Here is a 22,520-nt window from a genome sequence, read left to right on the forward strand (position 1 = left end):
ACCATCATCCTATGCCAACGCATTGGCAATAATGGCCTGGAAGGATGAAGAGGCACCGACAGTGGAGGAAGTGGCTCGCCAACTCCGTCAATACGAAGAAAATCTCTCCTCCTCCCTACAAGCTTGCATTGCGGCTGTGGAGAAGCTGTCTGAGGATTTCCAGCAATTCAAAGAGGATATGTCCTACTCCACACGTGTAAGGACCAATGTTTCAGCTATTAGGAGGGAGCGTTCCTCTGCCCAAGAGAGAGAATATAGAGGGTACACACCGCGAGGTGCCCTGTGGTTTTACCTATGTGATCAGGGAGAGGACATGAGGAAATGGGACGGAAAACCTACCTCGGTCCTAAATGCACGGGTACGTGAACTGCGAGGAAAAGCCACCACAAAAGGGGATTCTACCAGGAAAAATGCCGCTCCAGTTTCCAAACAGAGTAGAAGGGCTGATTTTATTTCCGATCCTCTTGAAGGGACTTCTGAGCCAATTTTACGAGAAGTGAATACTGAATACTCTGACCGGAATTAGAGGGGCCCTGCCTCCAGCCAGGTGGAGGAAAGGGATAACCGGGTCTATTGGACTGTGTGGATTCGATGGCCTGGCACGTCAGACCCACAGGAGTATAAGGCTCTAGTAGACACCGGCGCACAGTGCACTCTAGTGCCATCAAGTTATAGAGGGACAGAATCCATTTGTATTTCTGGTGTGACAGGGGGATCCCAAGAGTTAACTGTATTGGAAGCTGAAGTAAGCCTAACTGGAAAGGAATGGCAGAAACACCCCATTGTGACTGGTCCAGAGGCTCCGTGTATCCTTGGCATAGACTACCTCAGGAGGGGGTATTTTAAGGACCCGAAGGGGTATCGATGGGCTTTTGGTATAGCTGCCTTGGAGACGGAGGGCATTGAACAGCTGTCTACCCTGCCTGGTCTCTCTCAAGACCCTTCGATTGTGGGGTTGCTCAAGGTTGAAGAACAACAAGTGCCAATTGCTACTACGACGGTGCACCGGCGGCAATATCGCACCAACCGAGACTCTCTGATTCCCATCCACAAGTTGATTCGCCAACTGGAGAGCCAAGGAGTGATCAGCAAAACTCGCTCACCCTTTAATAGTCCCATATGGCCAGTGCGGAAGTCTAATGGGGAGTGGAGACTAACAGTCGACTATCGCGGCCTGAATGAAGTTACGCCACCGCTGAGTGCTGCCGTTCCAGATATGCTAGAACTTCAATACGAACTAGAGTCAAAGGCAGCCAAGTGGTATGCCACAATTGACATTGCTAATGGGTTTTTCTCAATCCCTCTGGCAGCAGAGTGTCGTCCACAATTTGCCTTTACTTGGAGGGGTGTCCAGTACACTTGGAATCGATTGCCCCAGGGGTGGAAACACAGCCCCACCATTTGCCATGGACTAATCCAGACTGCACTGGAAAAGGGTGAAGCTCCGGAACACCTGCAATACATTGATGACATCATCATATGGGGCAACACGGCAGAAGAAGTTTTCGAGAAAGGGAAGAAAATAATCCAAATCCTTCTGGAAGCCGGTTTTGCCATAAAAGAAAGTAAGGTCAAGGGACCTGCACAGGAGATCCAGTTTTTGGGAATAAAATGGCAAGATGGACGTCGTCAGATCCCAATGGATGTGATTAATAAAATAGCAGCTATGTCTCCCCCGACTAATAAAAAGGACACACAGGCCTTCCTAGGTGTCGTGGGGTTTTGGAGAATGCATATTCCAAATTACAGTTTGATTGTAAGCCCTCTCTATCAAGTGACCCGGAAGAAGAATGATTTTAAATGGGGCCCTGAACAACAACAAGCCTTTGAACAAATTAAACGGGAGATTGTTCATGCCGTAGCCCTTGGACCAGTCCGGACAGGACAAGATGTTAAAAATGTGCTCTATACTGCAGCTGGGGAGAATGGCCCTACCTGGAGCCTCTGGCAGAAAGCACCTGGGGAGACCCGAGGCCGACCCCTGGGGTTCTGGAGTCGAGGATATCGAGGATCCGAGGCTCGCTATACCCCAACTGAAAAAGAGATATTGGCAGCGTATGAAGGAGTTCGAGCCGCCTCAGAAGTGGTTGGTACTGAGACACAGCTCCTCTTAGCACCCCGACTGCCAGTGCTGGGCTGGATGTTCAAAGGGAGGGTCTCCTCTACACATCACGCGACTGACGCCACGTGGAGTAAGTGGATCGCATTGATCACACAACGGGCTCGCATAGGAAACCCCAGTCGCCCAGGAATTTTAGAAGTGATCACGGACTGGCCAGAAGGCAAAGATTTTGGAATGTCGCCAGAGGAGGAGGTGGCACGGGCTGAAGAGGCCCCGCTGTATAATAAACTGCCAGAAAATGAGAGGCAATATGCCCTGTTCACTGATGGGTCCTGCCGCATCGTGGGAAAGCATCGTAGGTGGAAGGCTGCTGTATGGAGTCCCACGCGACAAGTTGCAGAAACCGCTGAAGGAGAGGGTGAATCGAGTCAGTTTGCAGAGGTGAAAGCCATCCAGCTAGCATTAGATATTGCTGAAAGAGAAAAGTGGCCAGTGCTCTATCTCTATACTGACTCATGGATGGTGGCAAATGCCCTGTGGGGGTGGTTACAGCAATGGAAGCAGAGCAACTGGCAGCGCAGAGGTAAACCCATTTGGGCTGCGGCACTGTGGCAAGATATTGCGTCCCGGTTAGAGAATCTGGTTGTAAAAGTACGTCATGTAGATGCTCACGTACCCAAGGGTCGGGCCACTGAAGAACATCGGAACAACGAACAGGTGGATCAGGCTGCCAAGATTGAAGTGGCTCAGGTGGACCTGGACTGGCAACAGAAGGGTGAGCTATTTATGGCTCGGTGGGCCCATGATACTTCAGGCCATCAGGGAAGAGATGCAACATATAGATGGGCTCGAGACCGAGGGGTGGACCTGACCATGGACACTATCGCACAGGTTATCCATGAATGTGAAACATGTGCTGCAATTAAGCAAGCCAAGCGGTTAAAGCCCCTGTGGTATGGAGGGCGATGGCTGAAATATAAATTTGGGGAAGCCTGGCAGATTGACTATATCACACTCCCACAAACTCGCCAAGGCAAGCACTATGTGCTGACAATGGTGGAAGCAACCACCGGATGGCTGGAAACATACTCTGTACCCCATGCCACTGCCCGGAACACTATCCTGGGCCTTGAGAAGCAGGTCTTGTGGCGACATGGCACCCCAGAAAGAATTGAGTCAGACAATGGGACTCATTTCCGAAACAACCTCATAAACACCTGGGCCAAAGAGCATGGCATTGAGTGGGTGTATCATATCCCCTATCATGCACCAGCCTCTGGGAAAATTGAGCGATACAATGGACTGTTAAAGACTACATTGAGAGCAATGGGGGGTGGAACCTTCAAACATTGGGATACACATTTAGCAAAAGCCACCTGGTTAGTCAACACCAGAGGATCTGCCAATCGGAGTGGCCCTGCCCAATCAGAATTTTTACATACTGTAGAAGGGGATAAAGTCCCTGTAGTGCACATGAAAAACATGTTAGGGAAAACAGTCTGGGTTACTCCTGCCTCAGGCAAAGGTAAACCCATTCGTGGGATTGCTTTTGCTCAAGGGCCTGGGTGCACTTGGTGGGTGATGCAAAAAGATGGGGAAGTCCGATGTGTGCCTCAAGGGGATTTGATTTTAGGTGAAAATAGCCAGAATTAAACTGTATGATATTAGTTGCTATATAACCCTGCTACTGTATGTTATCATTACTATAATTGTTATATGCTATATCCATAGTACTATAGTAAGAATCACTTGGATCAAGCAAGAAAGAACTGTGATAAAACTGAGCAAAGCGCCGTAGAGGTGGAACCAGAACTGACTCCAGCATACAACAATCCAACGGTGCACACCATCCTCCTGCTGCATCAAATGTCATCTGCTCCTCACACCGCACAGAAGCCCAATTCTGCTCTACCGACTGAGAGGACTTTGCACCATCCCTCCTGCCCAGACAGACTGCTATGACAGATGGAGCCCAGAGTCGGAAACTAAATGAACTCAAACATTTTATGAACGTAACCCATGAACTAAAGAACTGATATCTCTGTGTGTATATACTTTTATATATATATATATATATCATTGTTCATATGTCTCAAAGGGATGGAAAGGTGGTGATGATTGATCAGAATGTAACTAAAGGTATGGGAACTGAGCATGACGTCAATGGTATAGAATAAGGGGTGGATACTGTCCTGGTTTCAGCCGGGATGGAGTTAACTGTCTTCCTAGTAGCTGGTACAGTGCTATGTTTTGAGTTCAGTATGTGAAGAATGTTGATAACACTGATGTTTTCAGTTGTTGCTCAGTAGTGTTTAGACTATAGTCAAGGATTTTCAGCTTCTCATGCCCAGCCAGGGCACCTGACCCAAACTGGCCAACGGTGTATTCCATACCATGTGACGTCCCATCTAGTTTAGGAACTGGGAAGGGGGGGGAGGCAGTTTTTTTTTTGGCCGCTCGGGGACTGGCTGGGTGTCGGTCGGCGGGTGGTGAGCAATTGCCCTGTGCATCATTTGTACATTTCAATCCTTTTATTACTTACTGTTGTCATTTTATTAGTGTTATCATTATCATTATTAGTTTCTTCTTTTCTGTTCTATTAAACCGTTCTTATCTCAACCCAGGAGTTTTACTTCTTTTCCTGATTTTCTCCCCCATCCCACTGGATGGGGGGGAAGTGAGTGAGCGGCTGCGTGGTGCTTAGTTGCTGGCTGGGGTTAAACCACGACACCTATCAAAGTGTGTGAGTATCCCATTAAGATAATGATGGCAGGTAAATAAAATGCTTAATCTGCTGTAAACCCACCAGTTATCACAAAAAGCTGTAATTTAAACTTGACCCTAACAGCTGGATAACAGAAGTAGCAAACAGTAGTTCTCCAAAGTGGATGACTTGTAGAGGATTGAATTCCACCTGGTACAAGATGTAAAATGCATTGCATTTTACGGGTCCACCATGAAAAGAAAGTATTATTTTAAAAGCCACCCCTGGGCCAGCGACTTCCCAAGCAGGGGGAGATGATGGTGGCTCGTGTCCCTCTGGCACTGGGGGGTGAACAGAAGCTGCTGTTCCCCAGATGAAACGTAACACAAGGTCTTCCAGGCTTTTCACGCCCTTTTCTCCCTTCCTCCTGCGCAGGAAGGCAGCGCCCACCAGAAGGGCCCCGTGTTTGCCCAGTGCAGATGCCATCCTCACAGGGAGCAGCCCCGGCTTCGGGCACGCACGACAGCCCGAGAGCGCTTCCCCGGGTCGCTGCGTGCCGGGGAGGATCTGGGTGCTTTGCACAGCATTGCGCTCTAATTTGTAATTGACAGTTTTCTTGCGAGTGCTTCCCAGCCAAATCAAGAGATTGTTCTCCAAAGACAGGCAGCTGGGTAAATGTCAAGAGCTCAAAAAGTAAATTATAGTGCAAACAGGTTTGATATTTCTATGAAATGAAAGTTAACCACATTTCTTTTTAAAATACAGAATTTTATTTAAAGCAAGTGAAAACCTTCTATTGTGACCTTTATGAGATTCCAAACAGTGACAAATTTGGTCATTACAAATAACCTTTTCCTAGCAAGAGCCTTACCAATGGGGACTTCCTTGCAGTAATATATGTAAATTAATTTCCAACCCACAAAACAATAAATACGAATCTTTTAAGATACCTATTCTGCAGTAAAATATGAATAATGAAAAACCAACGAAAAAGGCAGTACCGCTTTAAAGTGCCACCATAGAAGATTTTATTTTGTACCAGGCTTTCTGGGCAGCCAACTCTGTCACTCCTCTATTTCAGCAGTGAGTAAGTATTCCAAGATTTGCCTTGCTCTTTGTCTATATGATTAACCCAAAGGTGAGAATGAGATCTTTAACCTGGGATTACTTGCATGTTTAGAGCTCTTATCACGCCTGTAGTGCGTGGTTAGCCAAACTGAAAATATCCCAAATTTTTCATTTTTCTTTTAACTTTACACTGCCAAACATTATTCTGTACATGTAAATGAGAAAGAAAAATCAGTGGTCACTAAATGAAATCTGAAACTCTGAGTAATTAACCCATGGAGCACCAAACCTTCTCTCATGATGCAATCATCAAACTGATTGGTGCTTTTTGAAACAAATGTTATTGTTTTAGCAATGGACACTTAAAATTTGTTCCTGTTTTTCAAAGCACAAGTCCCGTAGTTCCATTCTGCTGAGAACACACGGGGACAGAAAACCAGAGGCAGCTTTGGCCAGTCGATCTGCAGCTGCATCATCCACTGCCTTATCAGACACACAGCCTGCCACTGCCCAGCAGAAACGGGAAAGCAGGTTATTTTTCCTTATCGGAGTAGCTGTGGCATTCGCTGCACTTCAGAGGAAGGCTGCAGTGTAAGCTGGGCTGAGCTGTTGCTCACAGGTGGTAAATGCACAGGATTTACCCTGCCTGCTTTATCCCCTAAAAAAACTACTCCCACTTTGAAATCGCTCCTAGAAATAAAAGTGGTCTCCTTGGAATAAGCAGTGTGGGGAGGAGGCTGAGCACCAACAACCCACCATCTCGCACTGCCCCTTCTCTGAGCAGCATCCCTGGGCACCAGCTACCCAGCCCGGGGGTCCCCCATGGTGGGGGGGACCAGCCCGGGGAGGGGGCAGGAAGACATCCCGTGCTCCGGGGACATCGCAGGAAGACAAAGATGAAACTGAAGATGAACTGCCCAGGGATGCAGGTTGTTCCTGAGCCTCGGGGACCTCAGGATCCCACCTCCCGTGGGTTTCGCAGAAACCAGGCACAGCAGTATCTGAGGGAGCTGGGCCGTAGCTTGAGCAGGACCCCGGGCTCTCTACTCTAGCATCCTTTTGGCTAAACAGCACTCAGGGCTGCTTCAGTCAGAAGAGCTTTCCCCAAATACATCAATGTGACTGTGGCATTCTCCTGCTTGCAAGTGGTGGGGAATGCAAACCCCACCAGACAGCAAAGATGTAAAAGGGGGGGACAAATAAAGGTGGGGTTCTTTCTCCCCCAACCGTTTCACAGCTGAGCTGGTCCCACTGCCACTCACCCCTGAGACCTCATTGCCAGCACTGCTCAGCCTGAGCAGAGGGACGTTTCCTCTGCTGAAGTGCAGCATTTATGGCTCAAACGCAGTCAACCACGAGACACAGAGTCCGTGCTAGTAACCAACTGCAGAAATCCAAAGCAGAGGCTGTTTTCAATCAGGGCTAATTAAGAAGGCCAAGCACTGATGCCGGGTCAGCAGCACCGTCTCATGCCCCACGCAGGGCGTCCCACCCCGGCACAGCACCGTCTGGCCCCCCGAGCCTTTGACAACCAGGGTGCAGCCAGGCTGCTCTTTTATCTCACATGCATTGCAGCTAGAGGTTGAAGACCTACTTTGGAAGGTGTGACCACCCACAAACCCATTGCACATAGTGTCCAGTGTACCTGCCATATCAGGTATTGCTTTTAAAGGTCCCGATTCGCTTTTCACACACAGTCATGTGTCCGTATCCCTGCCCTGTGTACTGCCTCTGTCCAAGATGTTGCCTCCTACAACAGTTGCTATCCCTACAAAGGCCATGAAGGCATGTGCAGATGACAGAAGACAAACTTATTTTTCTTCCTTGTGTTCAATGTTAGAGTACTGCATTGTCTTTTTGCTGTACTTCAAAACAATATTCATCAGTTAGGATTTAAAAAAAACCTGCCTAAATGTGGCAGTACATTTAAAAATATTGATAATAAATTATTTCATCTTTCATAGTGTCATGAGTATAGCCTCTGCTTTACGTTCCATAACAAGATGTTACATTTGCTGTTTAATTATATCTAAAATAGGAAATACAATATCTACTCCATTATTGAAAGAAACAGGATATAATGAAGATTAACATGTTCAAAAGTTTCTGTAATAATTAAACACTTCAGCTTACTCGATTTAATTAAGAAATTTAAAGACTGCCATTTCAGAAATTAATCTCATGTACTTCTATGAAATCAACAGGTCAAATGTTCAAGGAAATCATACAGATGATCAGACTGCATTTTTGGAGTCACTCTCCAAATCAAGCTGCCTGCTCCTTATTTAGGCTAAACACCTTTGCAAAGTCTGAAGAGTTTTGTCATTGAAGAATAAACAGGTTTCTGAATCTGCAGTAAAATCAACAAATACAAAGTGCTGAAATAACGGCATGAGCTTGCAGGAAACAGACCTCACCACAAGACCAGCACTGGTGGACAGGAAGACATTTTTCAGACTAGGGTAGCTGTTAAAAGCAATTTCTATCTGCAGAGAAATACAGTGGTTAATTCCTGTATTTAGAGGGATAGTCTTATGTCAGACAGGGTGAGAACCTGCCTGTTGACTGATGCATGTTTCCTACTGCTGGCGGTTCCGAAAGTCACAAAATGACCCCACGGAAGGGAAGGGAGGTTCTCCAGCACTGCTGAAGCCCCCGGAGGAGGTTTCCCAGCACAGGAGTTGGAACAGGAGCCCCCTCTGCACTTGGATGATGGCTGCGGAGCCGGGGGAGCGGTGGAGGTGATGTCTGCTGGAGATAAAAGACCCTGGAGTGTTTGGCACAGTTTGCAATCTGTGAAGCTCTGTCAGGGGCTCTGTAAACAAGAGCTCCTTAAACAAGTAAGATGAAAGAAATAATCAGTGCATAAATCTCCTCACACCAAGACATTAGAGGCAAAATATTTATTAACGAGTAATATAGTTTTCTATCTAGAGATGATGCATGGAGCATGGAAGAGATCCCTTGAATAAACATTGCAGCAGCATCTGCAAAAGCAACGTGTTCATCATCAATCTGTATTTCAGAAGAATGAGCAATGCCTCTATGGCCAGGTGCTCCCGTTAATAAGAAATCCTTCTGTGGAGCATTAAGTTTAAAAATAAATATTGGGACATTTACATCTGTGAGTTTCCATCAGATAGGCTAACCAGAACAAGATAAATAAATAAATAAAGGTGGGCAGAGAGTATCAGTATCAGCAAGTGGTGAAAACTGAGTCCCTGTTGCTGGAAAAACTGAAGCTATCGGGGTGGTAGGAATGCTAAAGAGCCTGAACAAAGAGCCCTTGGGGAGCGACATTAACTGAGCAGAATACCTCAATGCATAAAACACAAATTGAGACTAGGTAAGTAAATAAGAAAGCTATGTAAACACGGAGCCAGGCACTCCAGCAAGATGTTCCCATCGATCAGGAAAGGCCTCCCGATCCGACGCATGACACACAGCCTGGCAGCACGGGAGCACGCAGCCAGAGCCTGCTGCTGGGGAGTTGGTATGGAAAGCGGAGAAAGTGTTTCAAGGGGAAATAAAGAGAAAGTAGCCAAGCAAGCCACCCATCCCTGAGCAGGTGCAAGGTGAGCTGAACTTCTACGGGAGATGGGGGTCTTACAAACACTACAGCCCAAAGAAGCCAAAATCAAAAGAAAACCAAAGTTGCTGGTGTACGTTCGCCCACTCCCACTGCGCGTGGGGCTCTGCAGGTGTGCAGCAGGCGCTCGCCGGGCTTTTTGCCTGCAAAACTCTCCAATTCAATAACAACTTCATACACTGACAGTGACGGCGCAATAGAAGTTGAAACTTCGGGAAACTGACATCCAGTTTACGGACCCATGAATCGGCAAACCATAAAACAAGCCACCCCGGTTTCAGGTACCACATACCATCTGCACCTTAACGACTTCATTTTGAGCCCCCTTGTCATGGTTTCACCCCAGCCGGTACCGAAGCCCCGGGCAGCCGCTGGCCCCCTGCCACCTCCCCGGCCGGGCCACGCTGGGATGAGGAGAAAACGGCAAGAAAAGCTGGTGGGTCGAGACAAGGACAGGGAGGGATCCCTCCTTCCCTCCCTCCCTCCGCCCCCACTGACGGGCCACAGACAGGCTCAGCTCGGGGAAGACGCGAAACCGGTTTCCCTCGCTGCCAACCGACTCCAAACGAGGAGAACGAGGAGGAAACCCCGACCTGCGAACCCCTTCCCCCCAGCCCTCCCTCCTGCCCGCCTCAACTCCGCTCCCGCTTCTCTCTCCCTCCTCCCCCCGGCGGCGGGCAATGGCGGTTGGGGTCCGCTCACCACACGTTGTCTCTGCCGCTCCTTCCTCCTCAGGGGGACGACCCCTCACTCGTCCCCTGCTCCGCCGTGGGGTCCCTCCCGCGGGAGACGCTCCTCCGCCAACTTCTCCTCTCTCCCCGGGCTGCAGGTGGGCAGCTGCTGCCCCGCTCCCCTCCACGGGCTGGGCTGGCCTGGCCTGGGGGGGGACAGCCTGCCGCCTCACCGCGGGCGACGGGGGCGTCCCCCCCCCCCCCTCCTCCTCCTCCTCCTCCTCCTCCTCCTCTCCTTCCCTCACCTCACCTCGGCGGCGGCCGCAGGGGGCTTCGTCCCAGCCGTCCCCCTGCGGGTTCCCCTTGGGCTTCTGAAAGGCGTTCGTTCTCCCCCAGGGGCTCCTAAAGGCGTCCGTCCGTTCTCCCGGGGGGGCTCCTAAAGGCGTCCGTTCGTTCTCCCCCCGGCGTTCCCGCCGTGGCTGAGGGGCTCGGCCTGGGCCGGAGGCGGGTCCGGCCTGGAGCCGGGGGAGCTTCCAGCACCTTCCAGCGGGAGCCGGCCCTGCCCGCCCTGCCCCGCCGACAGAAAAAATCGCCGCACGAACCCGAAACACCCCTCTAAAGGAAAGCTGTGCAATAGTTGCTTGCCTTTCTACACCTGCCGTTGCAAGTCTGCCACGGCGGCAGCTTATTTCAGTGTATTTTTACAACTGGACTTAAGACAAATGTTCCAAAGTCTATGTAAGAGCCCCTGCTTTTGCTTTTGGAGTCTAACCCAAAAAGTTAGAAGGTGAGAAGAAGTTCAGGACAGAGAAGCCTGAGAGCAAAAAGTAATTGAAGTCATGTTCAGGGAAAACAAAAAAAAAAAAAAAAAAAAAGAAACTCTTTTTATAATTCCTGCCTGTTGGGGTTGAAAAATTGATCTCCAATTGCCCGTGCCTCCCTCAGATTGCTGCTTTGATCATTGCAGCCCACCGCTCGGCACCCTCCACCTCCGGGGCTTTCTGACTGGAGCCAAGCTTGATAGAGGTTGGAAGAAACGATCACTATTTAGATACAGTTCCCTATTTTTTGAGTGCCATCGGTGTCCTTGAAGCTGTTCAAAACCAATAAAGGAAATCTGTGCTGTGAACTCTGCCATTTCATAAACAGACGCACAAAGATGTTCATTAATTTAGGTGAGCCAGAGGATTAAAGAATTGTTTTAGTTTGCTTGCCTCGTGATGTTATTGTTCTCTTATCTATTTCAGTTTCTGTGAAGATGAAGGGAAAGCAGACCTGAATTAAAGCGTTTCACAGAAGAAAGGACTTGGAGAAAGAGGAATTCCCCAACTGTCTGGCTTAGTTCAACGGTCAGTTGGTTTTGCTTTGTCTTCATCATTCTCTAAAAATATTTTTATCACCCGCTTAATAACTGTTGGAGATGCATCCCCTCTACCCTTCCTTCTTTTTCATTCCTTCTTCTATTTTCCCCTTAACATTTTCTTCCTCCGTTCATCATTGTCATTGTGACAAATAGAGTTTTACAGATTAAATTGCTTTTCTTGTTATAATTCCAGTACCATAAAAATGTTAATTAGGGTTGCTTATGTTTCAGAAGCTATTTAAAATGTACTGTAAGATCATACACTATTCTTCACCTCAGTATGCAACTCCCACTATTGCTGGTAAAAAAAAAGTTCCTAAAATTTGAAGACTGGATTTTTTTTTTTTTTTCCTGTGGGTAGCATAAAAAGAAAACAAAGTTTAGCTTTCCAACTTAAGGTCTGTCAAAGTGCCTCTGAAAGTCACAAGCACAAAAAAATCAGCCCTTCCCACAGCTCTGCTGGAAATTTCCATCCCTGTCTTCTCTACAGGGGCTCGTTGTCACCAAAGGTTTTGTGAAATAAAGGCAGTAGATGCTTTGCAATTACAGCTTGCCAAAACCTGGATTTTTTTTCTCTGAAGGAAGGGCTAGCTTTCAGAAATATTCTCAATCCATGAAAATGTCCCACACCAGAATAAAACTTTTGATTGCATTTGAGGGAAAGGGAATGTCTTGTGGGTTTTGGGGGGCTGGGGGGGTTATAAATGACTTTATTTCCAGGATAGGGAGCATCTCTTTCAGGGTGCTGAGGGCAGCAGGACTCCTCAGCTCGGCTCTCCTGGCAGCTCTGCCTTTGCAGACGTGGCCAGTCCTGCTACCTTAACTGCTCGGTGTTTGCAGCTCTTCACTGTTCATACAGATTGATGTCTCTGCCTTGCAGTGATGGAAGATAAAACGCTATCACTGACCTTGATGTAAGTGGTTTAACGTGGTGCGCCAAGAAAACAGGTGTTTATATAGCAGGAAAATCATCATTAAAGTTGATAGCGTTCTTCCATTGCTTGACCAAATGGGTTCCTGAGGGCTGGCGTGTCAGTGGCAAAGCCTTGTTCGTTAGGGGCGGCTAGATAAGGGGGTAGAGAAGTAGTGAATTATAAACAATCCAGCAAAAAAGATATAATGGCAGAAAATGAATTAAAATTACACCTGGTCATTTCCATGAAATGGAGTAGAATGCTATGTACGGTACAACTCTGCGCTTGAAAGCAGGAGTGCATTTGCTGTCATTATTCTTGTAAGCTGAACAGCATAAACCAAGATACACTAATGGCAATGCTTCTGACAGTAGCTGAAATTGCCCGTAGCAGCTCTCCCTACTTCACCTGGTAGTGTTACGTAAAATTAAAAGACTGGCTTGAGGAAATCTACTGGGGATTGTTCCTATCGAGTAGGAGAGAGAAAAGAAATATTCACCTAGTTTTCTTTTTCTTTTTTTTTCCCCTTCCTTTTTCTCTTCTAAGAGAATACAGAGTAATGTTATATGGAAAGGATGTTACTATGACACTGCTGAGATGTGCTGAAAAAAAGGACAGATTCATATAAATTATTTATGATTAATGTATTATACTTTACCAGAGCAATTTAAATATAGAGATTTCAGTATTTCTTAACATTATTATGGAGATGTAAAAAAAGCATTAGCAGCAAATACCTGCTGCTAATAACCAGGTGGAGCATGTAGGAGAGTGTGGAATGATTGCTGGAGGTGACATTGATATGTCCCCTGCTCTTAAGGGAAGGTAAACCTGCAGGGTGGAATGTGGTGGATATACATGAAATCTGTTCCATAATAATTCCCTAAGCAACATAACCTGCAACCTTAGATGTTAGCAACACCAGGGGAGCTTGGTATGCTGACTCTGAGAAGTAATATGGAGGGTGGAGTGCAGTGGAGACGCTGCAGCCAGGCTCTGTGATCGCAGGGAGAGGGAACTGGAACGATAAGAACAAGAGCAGTTGGTCCCTGCATTGAGTCCACTGAAGCAAGGAGGTGAAACAGTGGGGGTTCTGTCAACACTAGGGTCTTACTTCTGATTTATATTTTAAGTGCCCAGTTCTGGAGTAGTGACATGCTAAATCATGTTCTCTGGGTGAACTTTGCTCATTATAATACCAAAATACACCTCCATCCCATAAGCTACCTGCCTCCAAGGTGCGACCACCCCCACACTGAGCATGCACTCTGAATTTTCTCTAGCATATACCTTTAAAAGCAAAGCGGAAGAACTTTATACCAATCAAAGTAAAGGTATGTATGACTGGAGTCATTCAAGCTCCACCTTAAAAATAAGAAAATATAAAAGGGCTTAAGAGAGGAGGAATGTTAGGGAAGACACCATCATAGACAAGTCAGGAGGACATCGCTGACTTCTGGGATCAGTTAACAGGCTGAACCTCTCTTCCACCCCACAGGGACGCCTACTGGGTGAGATTTGAACCTTCAGTTATACCGAGTGCTTCCCTGGGAAACTTAGAAATCTTTATAGAGTTTTTCCATAATTTAGTGTGCTTGTAGTCGACTGTGTTATTATTTGCACGTGCTTTGCAGACGGTGTATTTATCACCAGCAATCCAAAAGAACCTGTACTGTTGCTTTAATAAACTGCGCTGCTCATTAATCTAGTCGTGATAGTTCGTTAATGCAACCAAACTCCCTAAGCCTGGTAATTCTCGTGTGTTGAACGTGGCTAAGCTGAGAGTGCAGCAGGCTATTAGTGCATCCGTCATCATGATAGTTCAATGTATTGAACATGACCAGACTTGGAGCGTTGAATTGGACATCCCTCAGAATTTAAACCTAGCTGCCCCCAGCCCCTCTGACATCTGAGGATAAGCTGGAATGCAAGGGGGTCTATTTTCTGCCAAACTTCTTTACCCTTTAACGCAACGGTGAGTCTATTTGGGTGAGGAGAGGAGGAGACTAGAAAACCCCAGGGACTTGTTTGCAGTATTCCACTTGTCACACACCAAGAGCTTTGGGCTATGCCACCCAGCATTGCTGTCTGCTGCCCAAATCCCATCTACACTCCTGGTTTGAATCTGTTCTTGTATGAATACGTGTATTTCACAGCAACTGAAAAGGTTAATAGAGTTAACTGTGACATTGACCGATTTTTTTGAAGAGAAGCATAATTAATTACATATGTGTATATATATGTATATGCTATATACTTACCTACCTACATATACACATGTATTTTTATATATCATGAAAGCAGCCCTGAGCTGATCCCCCTCACAGCCTGGCCACAGGACGCAGGGCTCCCACCCTTCGGTCCCCGACATGCTGTCCTCCTCTGCACTCTGTTCTCATCCACCCAGAACAGCGGGGACAATGTCAGTGGGGTTTTTCAGATCTGAACTTCTGGGAAAAAAAAAAAAAAGAAAAAAAACCCCAGCCTTCACTTCATATTAAGGTCAGTCTGGCAGATGAAGCAAGATAATGAAGTGAAAGCAGCCACGTCTGTATCAGCGATGGTGTGCTGGCTCACTTGGGTACCACAGGTCACAACACATACAGCTCACAACAGCCCTGCACAGGTAAAGTGAATCCACTTTTATTCCTTCACCCAATTTCTTTTGGGTGCAGGCCCCAGGAAAACTTCATTTGTTTTTTCCTTGCCAGGATGCAGGAGAAAACCGGGAGGTGGGCAGAGCCACCCGGGAGAGCCCGGCGCTGCCGCACTGGTGTTCACAGCCGGAGAGGACCCCTGAGGCAGCAGCTCCTGCAGGGATGAGTGGGAAGAGCACCTGTACTATGCTGACAAGTGTTGGTTCACAGACACTTGCTGTTTGGTAAAAATTGGCAGCTAATTCATGCAGAGAGGAGCTGACCGTGCAGTACGGGCAGAGCTGGTGAGGAAGGCTGCGGTGTGGCTCTGACTGCCCACATTTGGTACTAACTCTGCTCATAACTGGGGTCTGCAAAAAAAGAACAACACTGGAAGAGACTCACCCTGGTGGAAAATTCTGCATCAACCCTTGACAAGCTATTGCCAGTCAAGGAAAGTTATCCAGTTATGGCCAAACCTAACAGAATGGGCAGTTTAGAGTTTACGAACAGAAGAGTGTCCAAAGTGCTAGTATCAGCATTGAAAGAAAAGCTAGGGCCACAGAGACTGCAGATGAATAATACCCAGGATATAACGATGGTCATAGGCTTACTGGGGGTGTATGTAAAATAAAAGCATGCCTAAAACATGGGCAAACCACACTCTGTAAGTGTAATAAGGAAAAGTGTATCTGCTGTTGAGGTAAAGTGTGTGGCAAGCTTCATCTTGCTGTATTAGGAGAGCTACAGAGGGTCTGGAGAGATGTACTTGGCCTTCTTGAGAAGTATAACCTCAGATCTCTGTGTTCAGCTTGCAGAAAGCTTAGTTTCTTCCCTAGGATAACCTTAGTTACAAGATTCTGCATCTCCACATATGACTAAACACAGAAAACCAAAAATCCATCTGTTTTCGGACTCCCTGGCTCCGAGTGATTTCTGGTACAGCAGGTCCCATGTTCAGTTAAGAGGCAGACTCATGCACCATTCCATCCGTGCTCCTGGCAAGCACCGGTTACTTTCAAAACCAGAGAGTTTAAAGGTGTCCACAAAGCAACAATTTACTGCACAGACCATGCACAGGGAGCCTGCTGTGGGAGCTACAGCTTTGGGTTTAAAGCTGCAACACAACATTGCAGAAGTTGTTCACCTGCACGGTAACTTATAAGCAAGGAGCTGGGTAAATGTAAGGCTCACCTTGAAGGGGATTAATTACATAGCCCCTTCCTCGGCACTGCCTCACGTGAGGGAAGACGAGGCGTTTCGGCAGCGTGCCGTCCCAGCACGGGCACCCAGCATGGCTGCACCACGGGCACACCGGCTGCTCGCACCTGCAGAGGAGCGGGCAGAAAGTCTCCAGGGTTATTATGCACCGTCAATTTTCCCAATCACTTCGACCAATTACTTCTGAGGAGTTTTTGATTGAATTTACATAAAATGTACCCTCCCTCCCTCTATGGCTTTTTATAACTGCTGTATTATTACTGTTTCTTGCACAACCCTTTCTGGGAGCAGGGATGATCTCCAGCTGCAGAGGAACTTGCCTTGCCGCCAGCACACCTTCAAAAAGCCCGTGAGAAAGCACTTGAGGATGGCAAGGTCCCGGGTTTCCCCCTCATCCAAGTGGATTTAGAGGTCACAGTCTTTGCGGTGAACCATTGTTATTGTTATTTTAGAGGCATGTAGCTTCCGAATGGTTTTATTCCTCTTTGAGAGAAGAGATTAAAGCTAGAGCAAGGCACGCTGGCAGGATTTGGAGATCTACGTAAGATTTCAGCAGGTTTGTGTATGCCTGCATCACACGAACGTGGTGAGATCCTGCTGCTGCTGCTCGGTGTCCAAGTCCCTGTTTCCTCTCAAGCCCGATGGTGCGGCGTGCCGGGCTCCAGGCTGGTGGGCTCGGGTAGGGTCCTGAGACAGGTCAAGCCCTGGTGCTCCAAGTTAAAGTGAGACAGAGGTTTGCATGAGCCTACAAGATTGTGTGGAGGCACTGAGGGGTAAGAACTGGTTAAATCACCTCTGCATCGTCAGGACAGAAATACAAATGTAAAGGAACAATCTACAGCATTGTTTTTCCCCATGGCAGTAGGGCAGTTCATATAGAAAAGATTTTTCAGTACTGTGAAGCAAGGGAAGCATATTAGAAAGCGAAGCAGTAACGCTCTGACCCCAACACTGTGAGCAGGGCTCTGCAGGAATGGAGGAGACCGGCGGTCCTGCTTCAGCAGCCCCTGTTACAGTTCAGAGCACTTGGTCGTAAAAGGAGCTGTTAACCCAAAGCATGCACAACTCCATAGCTGACAAACAAAACGTAACCTGCTTGTCACAGGCTCTGCTTTACCTTTTCCCACTTTTTTTTTTTAAACTGTGCATTCACAATTTAAATATGGATTGAATTTACATAATATAATCATTTCCCATCATTTTTTAATCCTGCTATTCTATTTTGCCCATGCTAATCAGGCTGTCCGGATACATGAACATAATGATCCCTTCTAGCCTTAAAATCCATCAGACCAGCATCCAGCTCCTTGGCAGTGCTGACCTGGCTGGTTCGATCACTGTTGAACATGCACACGCTGATTTTCACAGCTCTGCATCAGCCCCATGTCAACATCCTTTCCGGGCAAAACATGAATGTTGGAATCTGGGTGTCAACTTGCCTTTTTTGTGAAAATCAAACCCCACCATGTTTAGCCCTTCAACTTTAAAAATGAAGCTATAGCTGCAGTTAGCATAGAATTGGTAAAGGCAGAAAAGACTCGGTGGGGAAATCTGCACGGTACCTGCAATGTCAGGGACTTTGAGTTCCTGAAAACACAGTTACAAGAGTGGCCAAACTGCTGTGCTCGCTCACCGCCCTGCGTTGCTCTGCTCGGGATCAGAGCTATAGCACACTGACACTTTCTTCAAGTCTTTGCCTTTAAAGATAGTTTTTGACTTTAAAAGTTTTACATTCCAGGATAACTTTAAAATAATTTATGCACACGTTGTAACGCACATTTAAACAGGAATGCCTTCATTATTTCAGGCATTTTCTCTTCATTTACAAATACGGGACAATGCAGCAGATAGTGATCATGTTCCGCATGCTAACATAATTTCTTTCTTACCCCTGGAGTTATTGCATGGATACGTATCTAAATGGACAAGAAAAACAAGGGGAAAATGAGTATGTAAAAAGTGTGCCAGGGAGGGAGCTTGCTGCAGCTCCGGAGACTGCCTCCGAGGGCAGGGTGGGTGCAGGCAGTGCAGAGCAAGTGTCGGGATGCAGCTCATAGCAAGCAGCAGTGAATGCATGGTCTCAAGCACCTAATAGACACGAAAAAGGTAATAGACACTAAAAAAAAAAAGAAAAAAAAAAAAAGCCAAACCTTATATTAAGTCTACTTTGGAAAACTGTGACCCACTTCGAACCAACTCACAACATCACCGCCAGCTGACACCAGTCACATTTTTAATTTTTACTGTCCTGGTTTATGATGATTTAATAATGTGTGTCGTCAAATTCTGTCTTTAAATTTTAATTGCTAAAACTCATCTTTGAAGAATATTTTTCAGTATCAAGAATGTAAATAGAAATAGGGCCAAACAGGAATAATATGAATAATTCAGCCTTACAATATGCAAGTTTTATACTTGGAAATGAGTGATTCACTCCTACTGTATATTCAGTCATCACAAAGTGCAGACATTAAAATATGGAAAAAAATGTGAATAAGCCATAATTATTTAATGGCGTCGCAAGATCAGAATTTTTTAGGTTGTATTTTAGTTATAACGTACCTTACAGTGTGAATTGTGCATCCTGAGTTTATAAAAGAGCCAGCCTACTTCGAAACAAGAGAGTGCCTGGTGCCAGCTCGCCGTGAGTGATGCCTGTCTGCTGTAAGTGGGTCAGGGCTCTCTTGCAGGACCGCGTATGGATTCCCTGCTGCCAGGCAGGAGATTTGACATTGCATGCAGCGCAGGTGTTTCCTAGCGGGAGTTGCAGGACTGTGGTCTGTGCGTTGCGGTGTAAGGAGCATGAGCAGGCTGCCCGTGCCCGCTCGGCGGGCGAAGCAGACTCGCCGCCAGCGGCACTCGAGGTCTTCATCTCTGCCGGAGGCTGGGTGCCCGACTCTGCGGCCACTGAGGTGCGGAAAGAAAAAAGTGTGAAAACCTCCTCTCTGGCCTTATTGACCCAGAGGTATAAGTCTGCTCCTGCAACCAAAAATTTTTTAGATTCCAGCATTTTCTAGATTTGGTAAAATTCCTTTTGCATCTGTAACTTCTGAATTTCCGCCTTTGTCCTGTAATGAAAATGCAGTTTGGGGCTGGGGTGCATTCAAAGGCAGGGCCCTGAGCGGGACCGAGGTTTGTCCTGCAGGAGGTCTCTGGGCCCCGAGGGAGACGGTCCTTCCCGTCCCCCGCTGCTGCGGGGCGGTTGAGATTGCTGCAGCAAAAAGAAGAAAAGCACATTGACACCTTGGAACGCCCAGCAGATTTTGTCTTTTCTGAACAGAGAAATAATACATTGTGCTTGACACTACACCTACAATGTACGATTTTAGTATTATGAATAACAGAAACCTACCACCAGCCCCAGCGCTCTCCGAAGGAGGCTGCAGTGCTGCGGGGTTACCTGGGGCTCCAGCTCCTCCACTGCCATTCATCCTGCGCGCTTTGGATGGCAGCCCTCCTTCTGCCTGAATCCCTGATTTTGTTGACTTACAAAATTCTCTCTCTTAACACACAAAAATATGGACATAGGTGAACTATGCTGACACATTTATGCTGAGTTAACTTTTAGCTGGTGAGATGCAAAATACTTCCCCAGGAGCGGACCCAGCGGCGATGCTCTGCAGACCCCTGCTCCTGCATAGCATCATCCCTGGCGCTGCCAAGGCATCCGAGCCCGCAGCCCGCGCACCAGGCACCGGTGGCTGTCGGCGTTCCCACCATCTGCTAAAGATTCTTCCCATACTACTATTGCCTTCCAAAAAGTGCAGAGAGGGATCTGAAAGCACATCAGCGCACGGCAGCCAGTGCTCCACCACCCAGCAGACGGTGCCGGTTCTGGTACCTGCTGGAGCCCAGTCTGACCATCACTACGTGGACTTTTTGTGAACTGTACCCAATATTTCTTCCACTTTTCCCTTTCTTTCCTTTCTTACAACACAACAGGGACAGGCTCCCTGTGGAGGGGCAGGGTGTCTCAGTAACCCCCAGGTAAGAGCTGGCCCGATCCCTGGCCACGCGAGGAAACACCCCCAGCACCATCCCAGTGGAGAAGGGGCTGCATGGAACGGCCTCCAATTAGACCAGTGCAGAAACAGGTCTGCAGTCTTACCCGTATACCAGGTAGGCAGGGTCAATACTCTATAAAGCAAATGAGTAAGAAAGCATTTACACCCATGGCATGTTTACCATAAATCATTAAATGAACATTAAGCTTAATTTTAAAGACACAAACCAGCACTGTTAATATTTAGGCTTTCGGGTTTACTGGAAGAGTAGCAAGCAAAGCTATAGAAAAAGGACTGCTCTAAACAAACATAAATATTTATAAATATCAGTGAAAATCTAAATTTATGTATTCTTATTAATTTATAAACATCTGGTTTTCCTACAGGAAAGTGAGACTTCATGTGTTTTCCAAGTAACTGTAAGTTTCCAAGTAACAAACTGCAGTTTGAAGACCTCTGCCAGGGTTTCCTGTCTGAGCAAACACAGATGTGGTGCAGGTGGGTCTTGTCGCTCTGTTTATGCCTCTGCTGCTGGAGACGTTTATATCTACAAATAGCAGCCCAAGGAGACACGGCGGCGTAGGTTGTTGGGGCAGTTGGCCGCTGGGAGCCTGGACGCGATGCCTGTGGCATCCCTGTGGCTGTCCTCATGGCCGTCCCCGTAACTGTGGCCATCCTTGTGGCCATCCACATCTCCTTTGCCACCCCCATGGCTTTCCTCACAGCTGTCCCTGTTCTGTGGCCATCCCCACTCCTGTCCCCATCTCTGCAGCCTTCCCCATGACCACCCCTGTGGTCATCCCCGTGGCCGTCCCCATCCCTGTGGCCATCCTTGTGGCCGTCCCTGTCCCTGTGGCTCTACCTGTGGCTGTCCTCATGGCTGTCTCCATCTCCATGGTCATCACCATAAACATCCCCACGGCTGTCCCTGTGGCTGTCCTGACCCCCACGGCTGTCCCCATGACCATCCTTGTCCCTGTGGCTGTCCCTGTCCCCACATCCATCCCCATGGCCGTGCCTTGGCAGGGGACACGGGGGTCTGCTCCCATGGGGGCCTGGCTCTGGACGCACATGGTCTGCGAAACCCCTTGCTTTGTCCGGGCTGTGGCTCTGGGGGGGTTGCAGCCCCAGCCCCCCGTGTCCTGCCCACCCGTGCCCGCAGCCACACACGCTCCTGGGAGAAGCAAAGGTGTCTGTCAGGAGTCCCTCCCGCAGTGCACTTTACCCAAGCAAAAAGTGGTGGTAAAAGCTACTCAAAAGACTATCAGAAATTAATTGTTCACCTCTTTTCTATACAATATGAAAATAATTGCTGCTGTGGCTCCCACAGTGTTTCACAGTACATACGATTGAACAGGCACCCCAATAGGCAGATGTCTGATGGCAAATGGTTGCAATAAATATTCATATACATAGTTAATACTAAAACATTTCTTCTCTACTACTTCCAGTTTACTTATTTCTAGTTGCTGGAGAAGCAGACGTATTAGAATATTAATTTTCCGCTTTACTGGAATGATTTCAGAGTCAAGTGCCATCAGAATGCTGAATGCAAATGCGAGCAAGGGGGGTGTGACTCTCACTAATCCCCTTCACTGCCTTTAAAAAAACCTTTTATTTATTTGCATTTTCTTTTTTGGAGACTTCTTCAGATTTTTCAAAAACGCCTTAGAGAAGGTTTAAGCCAGATATGTATCGAGAGCGCGTCCTCACAGATCTGAGTGTGTTTTTTTCTCTCAGAGGCAGTGCTAGGAGGCTTTGCATTCGGGGATCTAAGGGACACCCGTCTGGATCGCAGCCTCCCCGCCGGCTGCCTGTGCTGCTCGGTGGGCACGACGGAGCCGCTCACCTTGCAGCGCCGATAACGCTGCCCCTGCACATCGTCGGTTGCACTTTTGTAGCTGTCTCTGATACAGGAGCGGTAATCTGCCGATGAAAGGGGTAATCTGCTCAAAGCGAAAAGCAGGCTGAAGGTTAAATTTTGCATTTTCCACTGAATTTGCGCATAGTTCCTTGCAAACAGCCAACTGTGTGCTTTCATTGAAATATGCATATTCTGCTTATTTTTTCATTTAAATTCATCTCTTTGGGATGAGGTATCAAAGGAGATAGCCGTTTTTCACTTCTCAAGAAATTTCAGCTGAGCTTGTACTGCAGCGAGAAAACGGGCCCCGTCCCTGCTGTGGTCAAGATGTGAAGGTCAAAGCAGCAACATCTGGTCCTTGATCAGGCAGGGCTCAGCTGTCAGGCAGTGATTGGATATCAGATAGTAAACTTGGGTGTTTAAT

At 47.4% G+C, this 22,520-nt stretch overlaps 1 long non-coding RNA gene across 2 annotated transcripts; it reads right to left on the minus strand.

Annotated features, from left to right (window-relative positions):
• Positions 1-9,744: 9,744 nt before the first annotated feature.
• LOC142035532 (uncharacterized) lies at positions 9,745-10,630 on the minus strand. 2 transcript variants are annotated; one of them, XR_012651909.1, is made up of 3 exons: positions 10,405-10,630; positions 10,126-10,300; positions 9,745-9,827 (listed from the first exon to the last, which is right to left on the minus strand). It is a non-coding gene; the product is annotated as an uncharacterized LOC142035532 (long non-coding RNA). The 2 variants fall into 2 exon arrangements; XR_012651908.1 differs by having other exon boundaries at positions 10,400-10,630.
• Between the last annotated feature and the right edge of the window lie 11,890 nt (positions 10,631-22,520).

Source organism: Buteo buteo, chromosome 10 (genome assembly GCF_964188355.1).
Source record: "Buteo buteo chromosome 10, bButBut1.hap1.1, whole genome shotgun sequence".
Classification (NCBI taxonomy): domain Eukaryota; kingdom Metazoa; phylum Chordata; class Aves; order Accipitriformes; family Accipitridae; genus Buteo; species Buteo buteo.